Source organism: Ostrea edulis, chromosome 1 (assembly GCF_947568905.1).
Source record: "Ostrea edulis chromosome 1, xbOstEdul1.1, whole genome shotgun sequence".
NCBI lineage: Eukaryota > Metazoa > Mollusca > Bivalvia > Ostreida > Ostreidae > Ostrea > Ostrea edulis.
In genome coordinates this window covers 104,934,576-104,950,522 of record NC_079164.1, presented here as the reverse complement: position 1 = coordinate 104,950,522, position 15,947 = coordinate 104,934,576, and positions in this window count along the sequence as shown.

Here is a 15,947-nt window from a genome sequence, read left to right as displayed (position 1 = left end):
AGAATACCGATCACTAATAAAACATGGAGACCAAATGATATAATTCATATCCAAAAATGGGAAAAGTCACGAGGATGAAGATTTCAAGAGTATCACCACAGCAACGTTACACCGAGTGACAAAGTCAGACGTATTATTGTCTGCAAATATTCTGAAAATCCTATTCCGTATTGTCCTCGGATGTTTTATTTGGACATCATCTGCGCGTTTGCTTTCTTGTGATTAGTAGGAGTCAAACATAGATACACACGGACATTCCCATTATCAATTTGAGATATATTTAGAATGAACAGGACTTTCCTTTCCCTCAGATCATTGTTATAACTGACGTCATGCTCGCAAACAACCATAGTTTTGAGATTTTTCATTGACACAAAGAAAATATTAGTTTCTTTGATACAGTTAAAAAAAAATTGAATATAGTTTCATAACTTTTAAAAATCACATGCATGCAGTTCCTTTTTAGGACACTTACATAAATGACACGTGCAAACAAAATGTCGTGTACTTTTGTATACTTCTGTAGCAATTTTAAAATCCCCATGAAAAGTAGAGCAAAACGATTCCAAATAATGATCTTTTACAAAGAAAATGATTATTACAATATAATTCTCAAAATTTTCAGTCATCTTATCATTAATGATTGATTGTACAGGTTGCTTTGTTTTCAAAGTTAGTTGGAGAATACTTCATGTTATCATCGATTTCCTAAGGTAACATCACTCTCAAAGTCTTATGTCTGACCCAACCAGGATTCCAACTCAACCGGTTTGCCTTCTGTCCCGTGGGAAATAGTAAGGAAAGGGGTTTTAAACATGCTGTTGGAGAAAGTTTGACTAATCTATTACGTGGAATTTTGAAAATTTCTTAAAGTAAGTAGAAGGGGAATGTTGTCAAGAGAAAATACTTATTTTGCTCGTATTACGAAAAGGGATCTCGAAAGATTAATTTCCCATTGACACTAATTGGCTTTCGTAGGTTACATGCTTCATTAGTATTATTTGAAAGTATTGTAATCAACGCACAGAAAGCACTGACACAAAGCAAGTCTACTGAATTATCATGGAGGTGTACTTTTGATATTTGCGCAACAACTAAAAAAGAAAGAAGCACGCTAACTCTGGGTTCCCGCCTACATTTTCAACTCGTGCATTTTAAAAAAAAATTAAATACAAAATGGAATCCATAAGAAATTGATTATTAACTTTAATACCAGTGTTAATTATTTAATTGCTCTTAATTTCAACTCCTCAACTGATTAGGGTGTAGAAAAATATGTTCGTTGAAACCGGGCTTTAAAAATTGCTTCTTCTACAAAAATGGAAAACGCAAATATCAGTCATCCAAAAATTACTTTGTTAAACGCCACTCTGATTCCACGCACAAGTACTCTGAAGTTGAAAGAAAAACATGCTGGAGTTCCTCATTGACAATATCTTCGTGGTCTTTGGTTTGGGGATTAGGTCTTCCAACAGTCTGTTGGAATCCCCATGGGCACGAATTGTGCTCCTTTGTTAGCTGACATGTTTTTATATTCCCATGAAGCAGAAGTTATTCAAAAACTTCTACATGAGAAGAAAAAAATCTCTTGTTGTGGCGTTCAATTCGACATTTTAAAAGATATGTCGACAACGTATTATCTACGTATTAACAATAATAATTTTCATTCATATGTCGATTCGATATATCCCAGTGAACTCGAAATAAAAGACACCACAGAGTCTTCCACTTCTGTTTCATACTTAGATATTTTATTGAAAGTAGATATTAACAGCAAACTAACAACTCAACTTTATGACAAACGGGATGACTTCAGCTTCTCCATCGTCAACTTCCCATATTTATGTAGCAATATTCCATTATCACCTGCATATGGTGTTTATATCTCTCAACTGATTCGATACGCAAGAGCTTGTTCTGCTTATGGTCAGTTTTTAAATCGAAGCAGACTACTGACAAACAAGTTGATGGTGCTGGAGTTCCAACAGTCTCGTTTAAAGTCCGCATTTCGCAAATTCTATGGTTGTTATAATGACCTAATTTGCCTGTACAACCTATCATTGAGTCAAATGCTGTCTGACGTGTTTCATACCGATTGTTAGGCCGTTCTTGACACATTGATTTTGACTACAGGTAACGCCGTTCACTTGATCAAGATATACATTCATGTAGGGTTCATGGCGTGTGTGACCGGTCGATAGAGGATGGTTACTCCTCCAAGGCACCTGATACCACCTCTGGTATATCCAAGGGTCCGTATTTGCCCAACTCTCTATTTTGTATTGTATATAGGGGTTATGAGACTGATCACTGTTCGGTATCTTTACCTTTCATTATTGAGTAAACAAGAGTACCGCAAAAGGTACAATATACGCCCGTCGGACAGTGAAATTCAACCTGGAAGCATATTGTGCACTCTGAATTGATACAACACACATTCTGAATAGAAAAGCCTTAAAGTGGGTCATGGTGCACCAATCCATCTGACATGTCAACTGATCATGTATTTCTCCGGGAGTGAGGTTGGAGCAAAATGTTGGTACAATATCTATCTATGATGATAAAAACTCCAAGAAACCATTTGATCTACTTTTAACCCTTATGTAGGTCATGGTGCACCAATTAAGTTGAAATGTTTGATGACTAACTATCAGGGCAATATCTGTATCCATAATGAAAAAAGCCCGGAAAACTCTCTGACCTATTTTTAGTCCAAAAGTAGGTCAAGGATGGACCAATCCAGCTGAAATGCAAACTGAACTTGTAATCCTCCGAGAGGAAGCCTACCATTAAATATCAGGGCAATATCTGTATCCATAATGAAAAAAAAAAAATGCCCGGAAAACTGTTTGACCTACTTTTAATCCTCATGTAGGTCACGGACGGAGGGAGCAATCCAACTGAAATGCAAACTGAACTTGTATTCCTCTGAAAGGAAGCTTATGTGTAAATTTCAGGAAATATCTGTATCTGTAACGGAAAAAAGTCCGGAAAACTGTTTGACCTACTTATAGCCCTAAATTAGGCCAAGGATGGACCAATCCAGCTGAAATGCAAACTCACTCTTACAATTCTTGAGGGAGATATTGTGACCTTATTTCAAAGAAGTCCGGAAAACGGGATGAATGGACGGACAGCCAGCCTGCCAGCCGCACGGACAACGCCATAACATAATACGTCCCTCAAATGACGGGCTTATAAAAATGATTAAATTTTCTCTTTCATCTTTTTCTGCTTTCTAATTGTGATTTCTTTTTCTTAACAAAAAATATATTAACTTCTTATGCAGATTGATTCCTGTGAATAAGTATCAACTGATAAGTAAAACGTTTTTCGTGTTTTGAAGAGGGGCTCAGAAATACTAAGCATATATGTCAACATTTTTGAAAAGTCTAGGTAAGCTTCACATGAAATTTCACCCATAAATTGCACTTATAGCTTCCCATGTCAACATGCATGGAACCAAATAATATCTCTTTAGATTTTATGCATAATTTGAATTTTTATGTTCATTTCTCGAGTTTTAATAAATATCTAATAAAAAATGTTTAAAAGACTCACATAAATGTTCTAATTTTTAAAGAAAAGATATTTATTAAAATCTAAAACGTTACTTGTTTTTATATTTTTGATCTACAGATAAAATCTGAGTTGTTTAGGCATGTTTTTATTACATATTCATATTATGCATCAAATCACAGCAAAATTTTAACTCTATAATCTCTTATTTGCAAACAAAGCACCTTTTAGATCATTGCGGGAAAAGAATACAAAAAATTCATATCAAATTGATTGAGAGCTTGTATCACTCATTTGATGGTGAAATCATGCATCATAAGAGGTATTTTAACGAGCCATTTAATAAAATGTTCGTGTAATGAGCTACCTTAATTTTTTTTTATGATATTACGATATAAATCCTAAGATTTTCAAAAAGAAGTTTAAAACTTCGAACGTTCCTTGTGTAATGACATAGGTTTTAGCAAAATAAAAAAAAAAAAACTTTGTGCACGATAGAAATATGCACAGGAATTTTATTCATTGGATAAAATAAAATTTCTTGCAAACTATTAAAATACAATCGGATCACGCGCTCGTCCTTTTCCGTAACAGGTAACGGAAATAGCCGAGTAGTTACGATTGACTATTAATAGTGAAAAAGTTTATATTTTCCATAGATAGTATCTGTCATTATAGCTCTAGCCATAAGACTTTCATTGAATTATTTGCATGTTAAGATTTAAAAAATCAGTTTTAAATCACATTTTTATTCCAACCTAGAATAGCAACAGTTTCTGTTATAAACACATGTCCATGTATTGCAGTCTATTTTTAAAGGACAGTGACAAATTGTTCGTTCATATTATACTTTGCAAAATTAAGGCTTTCATATTCAGGAGCAAACTTCCATTGAAAAATAGTTTGGTTATTACCGATATCAAACTGTCTTTAACATGCATTCTGTTAAACTGATAATAGTCCCGCGGCAAAACATCTTAATCAAATGGCAAAAAAAAACCCACCCACCCCCCAAAAAAAAACCAAGAAAAAAAAAAAACACCAAAAAAAAAAAAAAACCACCAAAAAAAAAAAAAAACCCCACAAAACCACGAGTTGTAGAACTTTATTTATGGTAGTATCAGTCTATTTTCTTTCTATCTACAGTTTAAAGAAAAGTTAAAAATATTGCCAAAAGCCAGAATTTGTAATGGAAAGAAAATTTTAAATAATAAAGTCACACATTAATCTCGTTAGTATTTCTTGTGTTAATGAATCAATGAGCTACATTCCCTTAGGGCTCTACTAGGTGTCCTTTCCTTTTTACTATGCCCCCCCCCCCCTTTCTTTTAAAAAAGAAATCCATTCTGCAATTGATTTTAGTTTACAACGGAAACTAACTACATTATATTCTAATATCATCGTTTACGAGTTTCTCACCTTCTTAAGGATACTAGTAGATTTATTTGACGCTGCCTCAATCACATTATCGTTCATTCTGATTCAAGACGTTCTGTGACCACAGTATAATATACTGCATCCATTGACTTCGTGCCAATTATGATGACGTCAAAATCCTTATTGTGACGTTGCAATTGTTATTGTGACGTTGCATATCCTTATTATGACGAAAATCTCTATGGGATACCCCTTAGACTGCTACCATCGTAACTACTCGGCTATTTCCGGTAGCGGCCAAAGCCATGTTTGTTGATTATTGACAAAATGACAAAAAATGGCTTCACAGTACATAAACTAATATTATAATAAAATATATAAAAATACATTTTGCAATCTTCCACCACTACAAATGATCGATTTAAAATCATAGTAAGAACTTTGATACTTCCATTAATTTTACTAGAATCTTTTGAGTTTCCTTATAAAAAAACAAACCATGTAGTTAATGAATAATAGTAGTCAAAACTTTGATACTTTATAAAACAAAAAATAAATAAATAGAAAATACGGGGCTTCGTTTTTTGCGGTCTCATCCGAAGTATCGCCCCATTAAGTCGCCTCTTACGACAAGCAAGGGCTACTGAGGACCTAATTTAACACGGATCCCCACGGATCGTAAAACCGAGGTCCCGTGTTACAGCAGGTGTGGCACGATAAAGACCCCTCCCTGCTCAAAGGCCATAAGTGCTGACCACAGGCCTAAATTTTGCAGCCCTTCACCGGCAATGGTGACGTCTCCATATGAGTGAAAATTTTTCCAGCGGGACGTTAAATACAATCCGTTAAACATGAATAGATTCAACGATCAGTATCACATTGTCAAACTATGCGCAGAAAATTCTGCGGGTGTGGACTATAGAGTTTGAAAGGTTTACTGTTTAAAGTACTCCTATTAACGTGACTTTATAAGACTCCAAATGGATGAGCCCTATCCTATTTCCAGTACTTTAAATTCGGATATAATTCTACCTAGACTCCAGTCAATATAATTTTACATTCCTTATCTAGTGAAATCAATGTGAGTTTCAGAGGAAAAGCCATTACCCCAGGAAAGGATACTTATCTTTAAGAAGCCTACCTAAAGAAATTACTGTCTTATGCCCCCAAGACTCTGAAAACCCAGATGAGAGTGTGTAGCTTGTAGAAAAAAGATACCGCTGGGCATATGGAAGAACTCAGGTTAGAAGCTCTGGCTTACCCCCTCCCCCCCCCCCCCCCCCCCCAAGAAATTTGCCGTATTAAATAATAAATTAAGTATTAATGCATTCATACCATCCTCGGCTTATCCAGATGAATCATAAATGTTGAATTGCGAAAACGTCATGAGAAGATAGAAAACAGTATGGAAATCGTATTGAAGGATCGTCACATCTGGAATTGTTTCAGAAAAGGAAATGTCTTCCTTGACGTCCGTCTCAGATTCACTCGGGCCAATCCACCATTCTACATGACGACCAATGCAGAAAGCAGTGACAAAGACGTCATTCAAAGTATGATCTTTGGGGGTTAAATCGACTCCTACGATCACATATATCATCAATCAACACCTAATTACTCAAATGGCTAGATATGGAAGTGAAAACTTTCACGATTCTTACTGTAATACTCAATTGAAAATCACCGATCACCTGTTTCAATGTCAGATGCCAAAACTCATCGTCTTGAGCTTTGTTGAAAACGCTATGTTCAACGGCGATAATTCCAAAAATTCTTTCCATTTTCATAATCAGAGAGTTAAAAAAATTAGAAGTCAGTATCAGTGGAGAAAGGATTGAAGCACGTCCCCTGGAACATAATTTTATCGACGATCAGTATCTTAGATCGTACTGAATCTGTATAAAGGATAGGGGACTTAAGACAAGACTGGGCTTCGGCATTGGTCTTGAAGAGTATAAAAACGGTTACTCTATTATGTATGGGTTTCACGAAAGATGAAGAAGCTCAGGAATATAAATTTCATCTCATACAAGCAGGAAATTTGAGGTGGATGTATGGTTTGCAGATAACATGGCTACTCTCTTAAATTGTGTTGCGTACGCCGTATTCGCCAATTTGCTGAAATATGGTAACCCTGGAAAGGACCGTTTGTTTTTATGTACATGTATTTACTTCGGGTCTTTGTCCTGGCCTGCCTTAAGGCGAAGTGTCTGCTCTGGGTGGCCTGAGGTGGTAGAGACTGCCAATGGGTGGCGTCTCCTCCTCATGAGTCAATGATACGGCGGTCCGCCATTAAACCTACACAAGGGTTACACATTTCCATCCATGATCAGGTGTAGTGAGCAGCTACGACAACTTGGGCGTCCTATTAGGAGTTTATGGATGTGCCGGTCCCCTCATCCAGGTACACTGGGCATTGGATGGTGTCAACCAATGCCGATGTCCCCAATGGGGCGCCAGTAGACCCACACATTCCTAACAGGACGGTGGTGATCTGTAGAGAGTGGAGAGCGTAGGGAATGAAGGTCGCCTTGGAGGAGTGGAGGGTTCTGGGCTGGTTAGGGAAGAGGTTTGTCTCTTCTCTAGTGGTGGATCTACCGGTTTTGGTGGTGATGGTGGCGCTGGAGCCGTGACCTAGCTGGCAATGTCGGTCTTGTATCTGTTGGCGGTGCTGAAGGCTTACAGCCAGGTGATAGCCGTGGCGGCAAAAGGACCGGAGACCCGTGTCTCGACAGGCATGAGTTTTTCATGGACTATGAAAGTCTTAATACAAAGGTTTCTGGAAACAATGATATGTTCTACCATGGTTGAAGATCGGAATAATCGGATTTTTCGGGTTGGGTTGGTATTCATTCCCTTGGGTAAAGCATATGACTGATCCACCAATCATGGAACAGGTCAGAGGTTCATATAAGTTTTAGTCGTCAATCTCATTGTTGAACCAATCGTCGATAGGTCAAAAGTATAGATGAAAGATGAAGATAACGAACAGTGATAATTCTCACAAATCCCATAAGCAATACGAAATACAATTCCTACAAGCAATACAAAATAGATAGTTGGGCAAACACGGAGCCCTGGACACACCAGAGGTGGGATCAGGTGCCTAGGAGGAGTAAGCATCCCCTGTTGACCGGTCACACCCGCCGTGATCCCTATATCCTGATCAGGTAAACGGAGTTATCCGCAGTCAAAATCAGTGTGCCAAGAACGGCTTAACAATCGGTATGAAACACGTCAGACAGCATTTGATCCAATGCGAGGTTGTATTGACGAACTAGATCGTTATAACGACCATAGAATTTGCGAAATGCTGACTTCAATCAAGACTGTTGAAATCCCTGTACCATCAACTTGTTTGTAAGTAGCTTACCTCGATTTAAAAACTGACTATACCCAGAACAAGCTCTTGCATATCGAATCAGTTGAGATATAAAAACACCATATGCAGGTGATAATGGAATATTGCTACACAAATATGGGAAGTTGCCGATGGAGAAGCTGAAATCATCCCGTTTGTCATACAATTGAGTTGTCAGTTTGCCGTTAATGTCTACTTTCAATAAAATATCTAAGTATGAAACAGAAGTGGACGACTCTGTGGTGTCCTTTATTTCGAGCTCACATGGATATATCAAATCGACATATGAATGAAAGCTATCATTGTTAATAGACATCGATATATCTAAAAGTCGAATTGAAGGTCACAGCGAGAGATTTTTTCTTCTCACGTAGAAGTTTTTGAATAAATTCTGCTTCATATGAATATAAAAACAGGTCAGCTAACAAAGGAGCACAATTCGTTGGGCAAACACGGATTCCTTTAAAATTAATCCCCACCTCCTTACGTCAAGACCCAACTTCCTGACGTAATGGATCGCAGTGAAAAGGGTTAATTTAGTACCTGCCTTAAAACGACTTTCAACAAACAGCATATTTTCCCATCATTTATTGAAGTACAATGCACAAAATGTTCACAATACAACAATTTTCAGTTCTCTTTTTTCAAAGTTCTACAGAAGTTCACAATAATTGTTTTAAACATGTCCTCCAGTTCTCCTTTGTGATGTTCCATCTTCTTTTTCCTCATCAGAGGTTGTAAGATTTTCCCCGTCTCTTGAATACGGCGTTGAAATTGACATTGATTGAGAGCTAAAGTTATCCAAATACTTCAACGATATTCGGGAGGTAAAGGATAAATTATGTTCTTGTCCAGATTGAAAGTTACACGAGAATGCCGTCAGCAAATGTTAGGCTTAGTAAACCCTATTCGATCGTGATGGTTTTGATCTGCTGAAGAATCAGGTGAAATCGTTGCTCTTGATCTGTCATGCTGGGGAAAATTCTTCTGATGTTGTTCCATTTATCCATGCTAATTTATCCGGCCAGATCTCCTTCAATCTTCCGCCAGGTAATGCGTGACGACCAGTCGTCCTAGATTGGATTTCTCTATCAGTTCCAACTGGTAATGAAAAATACAGATACTCTTTAGGTAGAATGTACATGTCTAAAATTCTCCGTTTGAAAAAGACTAAGAGTAGTGCAAGGTTTACCTATAATACAAGATCACCTGGAAAGTTTGGATTTTCTCTCTTACCGCATGGCAATGAAAACATCCTTCCCATGCGAGCGCGAGTCTTGTGTGCTAGGTTAACGATATATTTTACAAACCATTTTAATGAAGAGACTTCAATATGCAATCATCTGAGAAATTACAAAATCCAGGAAGATATCTGCTTCTATATTTTGTATTGTTTATAGGAGTTAGGAGATTGATCACTGTTCGTTATCTTCACCTTTATAGGAGTTAGGAGATTGGTCACTGTTCGTTATCTTCGCCTTTCATATGACGGCTCTTATGTCGATTTAGCAACGAGCACTTCTCAGCATGTTGTTTCCACTGTAAAAAGAAAACGTTCAGGACAAACAACAGTGGAAAAAAACCCGGTAAACTAAGAGAGTTTATCCCTTGGCATATAAAATCTGTGTTAACAGTAAAAAAACAACCAAAAAACCAACAACCGAAGTGTACGTGTGGGTATTTTATCCCAACAGCTGAAGAAGAAACAGCATTCAAAGATTGTACTTGCGAGAGCTGTCACCCGGAATTGTATGAATGGATGCGATTTACTGGAAATTGTTTAACAGAGAAGCCTCATGATTTGAGTAAAGCCATTGCCGAGGAATTTCCTTAAGCGAATCCATATAACAGCTATAGGACAGCAATTTATCCTTAGGAACCAGATCGAGGGATGAACTCCTGTCTTATCCGAGCTCAATGGGACTACGGTAAAGGAAATTTAAACCGCATAACATTGTATAGAGACATATCAGAACGAGAAAAGTGGTTCAAACACCACTTGGAGAAAATAGGGTACTTCACAAGGCTTACGCTTTCCATTGCAGGACCGGATGTTGATTATACGGAGAAAATTGGACTCATTAGAGAAAATTGGACTCGTTAGAGACAAAATATTAAAAATAGAATTTTCGACGTTGTAATAGTGTTCTCTTTTCTAAAACTTTGGTTGCTCAGAAAAGTGCCGTTGATCTTGTTTAGGGATAAACCGCTGCTTTTCTCCTTCGTGGTTGAACATATAAACGATTAACCGACTTCATACCTACATAGGGACGTTGTTCATCCTCTAATTCCACATCCCACCGGTCGCGGTAGCTCAGTGGTACAGCTTTCGCTTCGTAACCGGGAGGTCGTGAGTTCGAGCCCCACTCGTTCCATGACCTAAGACGTAAGAATACGTAGTGATTGCTCCTTCGTCAAACGCTCGGCATTTAGAAGTGAGAGTCACTGGTCTTTCGGATATGACCTTAAAAACAAAAGTCCCGTGTCGCAGCAGGCGTTAGCACGATTGATAACCCGCACTGCTACGGCCCTGAGGTTTAAGTAGGTACTTCACCTACAGCTGGTGACGTCTCAATATGAGTGACAAATTCTCGACGGGACGTAAAATCAATCAATCGATCGATTCCGCATCCCAATCCTTCCTATCTAGTTACCATTCTTCCAGAATAATGACAAAGAACATATCAATCAGTGACGTCATGCGCTCTGCGATGTGAGTGTGCACTCAGTGATTGTATTTTTAGAAATATACCCGGTAATAAACAAATAAGGTGAAAATGGTCATGAAAAAACCTAGATGTAGGGTGTTCTCTTAGAAAAATTAAGCAGAAAAACTTAAAATGATGAACTTTGTGAAATTCCATCTGGAACTTCTATTGTTACTGTGTTTAATCTTATTCGTGTATTATATAAAAAGATGAAGATAACGAACAGTGATCAATCTCATAACTCCTATAAAGGTGAAGATAACGAACAGTGATCAATCTCATAACTCCTATAAAGGTGAAGTTAACGAACAGTGATCAATCTCATAACTCCTATAAAGGTGAAGATAACGAACAGTGATCAATCTCATAACTCCTATAAAGGTGAAGATAACGAACAGTGATCAATCTCATAACTCCTATAAAGGTGAAGTTAACGAACAGTGATCAATCTCATAACTCTTATAAAGGTGAAGATAACGAACAGTGATCAATCTCATAACTCCTATAAAGGTGAAGATAACGAACAGTGATCAATCTCATAACTCCTATAAAGGTGAAGTTAACGAACAGTGATCAATCTCATAACTCCTATAAAGGTGAAGATAACGAACAGTGATCAATCTCATAACTCCTATAAAGGTGAAGTTAACGAACAGTGATCAATCTCATAACTCCTATAAAGGTGAAGTTAACGAACAGTAATCAATCTCATAACTCCTATAAAGGTGAAGTTAACGAACAGTGATCAATCTCATAACTCCTATAAAGGTGAAGATAACGAACAGTGATCAATCTCATAACTCCTATAAAGGTGAAGATAACGAACAGTGGTCAATCTCATAACTCCTGTAAAGGTGAAGATAACGAACAGTGGTCAATCTCATAACTCCTATAAAGGTGAAGATAACGAACAGTGGTCAATCTCATAACTCCTATAAAGGTGAAGATAACGAACAGTGATCAATCTCATAACTCCTATAAAGGTGAAGATAACGAACAGTGATCAATATCACAAGTCCTATAAAGGTGAAGTTAACGAACAGTGGTCAATATCACAAGTCCTATAAAGGTGAAGATAACGAACAGTGATCAATCTCATAACTCCTATAAAGGTGAAGATAACGAACAGTGGTCAATCTCATAACTCCTATAAAGGTGAAGATAACGAACAGTGGTCAATCTCATAACTCCTATAAAGGTGAAGTTAACGAACAGTGGTCATTCTCATAACTCCTATAAGCAAAACAAAATAAAGAGTTGGGCAAACACGGATCCCTGGACACACCAGAGGTGGGATCAGGTGCCTAGGAGAAGTAAGCATCCACTGCCGACCGGTCACACCCACCGTGAGCCCTGTATCTTGATCAGGCCTATGCTTATATAATCTTAAAATTGTATTTTCATGTCATGTTGAGACACATATTTCGTTTTTATTGTGTTCTTGTATCTTCATATTAGACAATGGTCTTGAATTGCATTACTCCATAAATAAAAGGGTCTTAAAAATGTATCATATCTTCTGTTACCTTTTTATTCCCATGGGGATCCGGGTAAGAATAGGTCCTCAGTATCCCCTTGCTTGTCGTAAGAGGGACTAAATGGGGCGGTCCTTCGGATGAGACCGCAAAAACTGAGGCCCTGTGTCACAGCAGGTGTGGCACAATAAAGATCCCTTCCTGCTCAAAGACCATAAGTGCCGAGTATAGGCCTAGATTTTGCAGCCCTTCACCGGCAATGGTGACGTCTCCATTTGAGTGATATATTCTCAAATGGGACGTTAAACAAAATTTTGAATCCGCCACTGGTACGATATGCTGAAAAATTCTCACATAAGGACATTTGGTGTCTGATGAAAAATGAATATGATTTCTCAAGTAAGAAAAAAAAAATTTACATTATTTTGTATTTAGAACCGAGTAACTTTTCTTATGTCACATTAAACAGAAATAAGTTTTCAGTTTTAATAAATTTATCTTATCTCCCCAATAAAGGCTAGGAATGTGAAGATTAGTTTGTCGAACTCCGTCAGTAACTGGGCGAGTTAAAACAAACAATGGCCGATATGAGCCGTCAAAACATACGTACGAGTGATTGTGTTTTGTCTTGAGATTTGTACAATCAAGAATATGATTGAGAATGACTTGGACATCTGGTTGGCAGCTGAGCTGTGCGCTGTTTCTGATCCTCCCTGGTCGCCAAAGCCTTACCCAGCTGTCTAATACTGCACACGTCTTTCCGTTAATTGTGTAATCATTAGGAAAGGTACAGTGTAGATGTTGCGTGCAATTACACATTTGTTAGTATTATGCTACTTTTTTGTTTAAATATAAACACTGTTCTACGTTTTGCTTATCATTCTTGAAAACTATTTATGCACTTTTTTCTTTGTAATTATGAGTATATGTACATGAATTGGTTAATGTTTTGTCATACACTGGACCTCTACAGAAGAAAATAAAATAGGAATGAATGAAATCAAAGTTATTGCAGAAACGCATGTAATCGGCGACTGCGTACGTGCAGATTTCGTTCTACATGTTTGTCCAATCTATACAGACAAACTGAAAACTGCGTGAATGTCAGGCGTTACAATACAATGGTACCAGTTTTAGTCGTAAGGAGGGTTTCACACCTATTGGACCATTTCTGTTTTAGTTCATTTAAAAACAAAATTAAGCGTATTTCTAATGGAAATTCTCAACGCAACCTCTAAACGATCTTCTTTTGTTATAATCGTTTTGTTTTTACAGACGTCTTTAGTTTCAGTATCCACAAAATGAGGAATCTACACCAGCACTAGACCTAATAATTGTTCATCGTTCTACGCATGTAGCTTTTGATTCGCCTGATGATGTGCTTTGAAGTGTCTGTTCCCCTAAAACATCAAGTTCATTTGCCGACTGAATAACGCATGAAGCATCAAGACCTTACATCTGTGTAGGTTGGTTGTGTATTGGTTAACGCCCCTCTTGAGAATTTTAAACTCATATGGAGACGTCACCAATGCTGGTGAAGGGCTGCAAAATTTAGGCCTATGCTCGGCGCTTACGGCCTTTGAGCAGGGAGGGATGTTTATCGTGCCACACCTGCTGTGACACGGGACCCCGGTTTTTACAGTCTCATCCGAAGGACCGCCCCATTTAGTCGCATCTTACGACAAGCAAGGGGTACTGAAGACCTATTATAACTCGGATCCCCAGGGGACCAGAATCTCGGTGATGTTATAGGACAATGACAGCATGTCGTAATGCCCCCAAATCAATTATTGATATCACAATGTAAATGATTCATATCTCACAAGCACGATAATTTGTAGGACATCAAATATGCTATTGATGGAAGAAATGAATTTCATTTTGGAAATATACATGAGGGTATGAACTGCATGAGACGCTTTATGTCTGCCTAATTCATGAAAACTATGCCGGGATGAAGAGTTACAGTTCATACCGACATATATTTTCAAAACTGAAATTTATTTTTTTAAATTTCTTTTGGCACACTGTTTTCCCTAAAATAGCTCTAAAACTTCATTGTTATTTCGGATTTCAAACATTTCGGTTGACTATCACTGAAGAGACATTATTTGTCGAAATGCTCATCTGGTGCATCAAAATTGGTACCGTATAAGTTTTACATTTACATTTCTTTCGGAGAATTCCCAGATATGATTATAGTCGTGTACTATATTTATCAAAATTCATATGCACATAGTTCACATTCATGAGGAATAGACTGTCATTTCAATTGGTAAAGACATCGAAGGCAGAAATGTTGGAAATGTAGGTATATAATCTATATCCAAGTAGAAGTAATTTTTGTTAATTATGATGCAGTAACTCGAAACCGATGTGCGTTATTCTATTTGTTTGCACTCCCATACAGTGTACTAACATATCAGATGTAAAAATAAAGTGGATTAAATGCTGCATGACTACAGATAACGTTGTAGTTTCAGATGTAGTGTTTTATGATCCGAATGAAGAACGCTAGCTTCCTAGTTGTTGAGCACAAACACTCAGTGCTATAACGGTGTAGAAAATTTCTCAATGTCCAAACACATTATACAATTATTACTTAAACCCATCCATTTTAAATTTTTATGTCCATTCAAATTTTGAAAGGATTTGGAAAGAACTACATTTTTTGGCAGAAGGTTTGAATTATCAAAAGGTCTAAATCTGCACGATTTTACCATTTCTGTTTTATCCAATCCATCGCATACACCTAGACCTGTATTTCAGTATTGTATCGCATACACCTAGACCTGTATTTCAGTAACTTATGATACAAGTAGTGGAAACTTCTTTATAAAATTTGAAAAACGTCCACTTTTTTTAGTTCTATATCAAATTCTAAAGTAAGACTTTTTATCTTATGAGCAATTTTAAAAAACTGGCAATATATATGGTATGTTCTTATAAACTCCCAAATTTTATACGATAATTTTTTTGGCGTATTTTGAGTGCATAAAGGTAATTTCATTAAACTTTAGATATTGTTAGAAGATATGAGTATGTTATAATGTGATGTAATGGTTGATAATGTTTTGTTGACATCAAGAGACAAAACTAGTAAAGTGTTAAAGTGTAAAAGGGTTAACTTTGTCATTCTGTAGCTCAATAGCAAGCCTACAACCACATAGTCAATTGTAATTCAAAAACACTTTCAAAAAGTTGACAATACGACAAAATTCTGGGAAATTGCTACGATGTGAAGTTTTTTCCTGCCGATTTGCATTTTTTTATGATTTAGAAATTTAGTTCCAAGAGTTGCTGTTCTTTGCTGGGGATTTCATCCAGCACATGGTCTTGGTGACCTTGTAGGTTATGCCTTTGTTTTGACGAGCGTTCAGATGCAAGCCATTAAAACGTCGCATCATCTTCATGAGAGTTCGAAATACATCTCGTTTGGCTAATTGAACAAAAAATTCAAATTGCCATTAGGCATATCCAAGGATGCCATAACTGTTTATTGCCAAA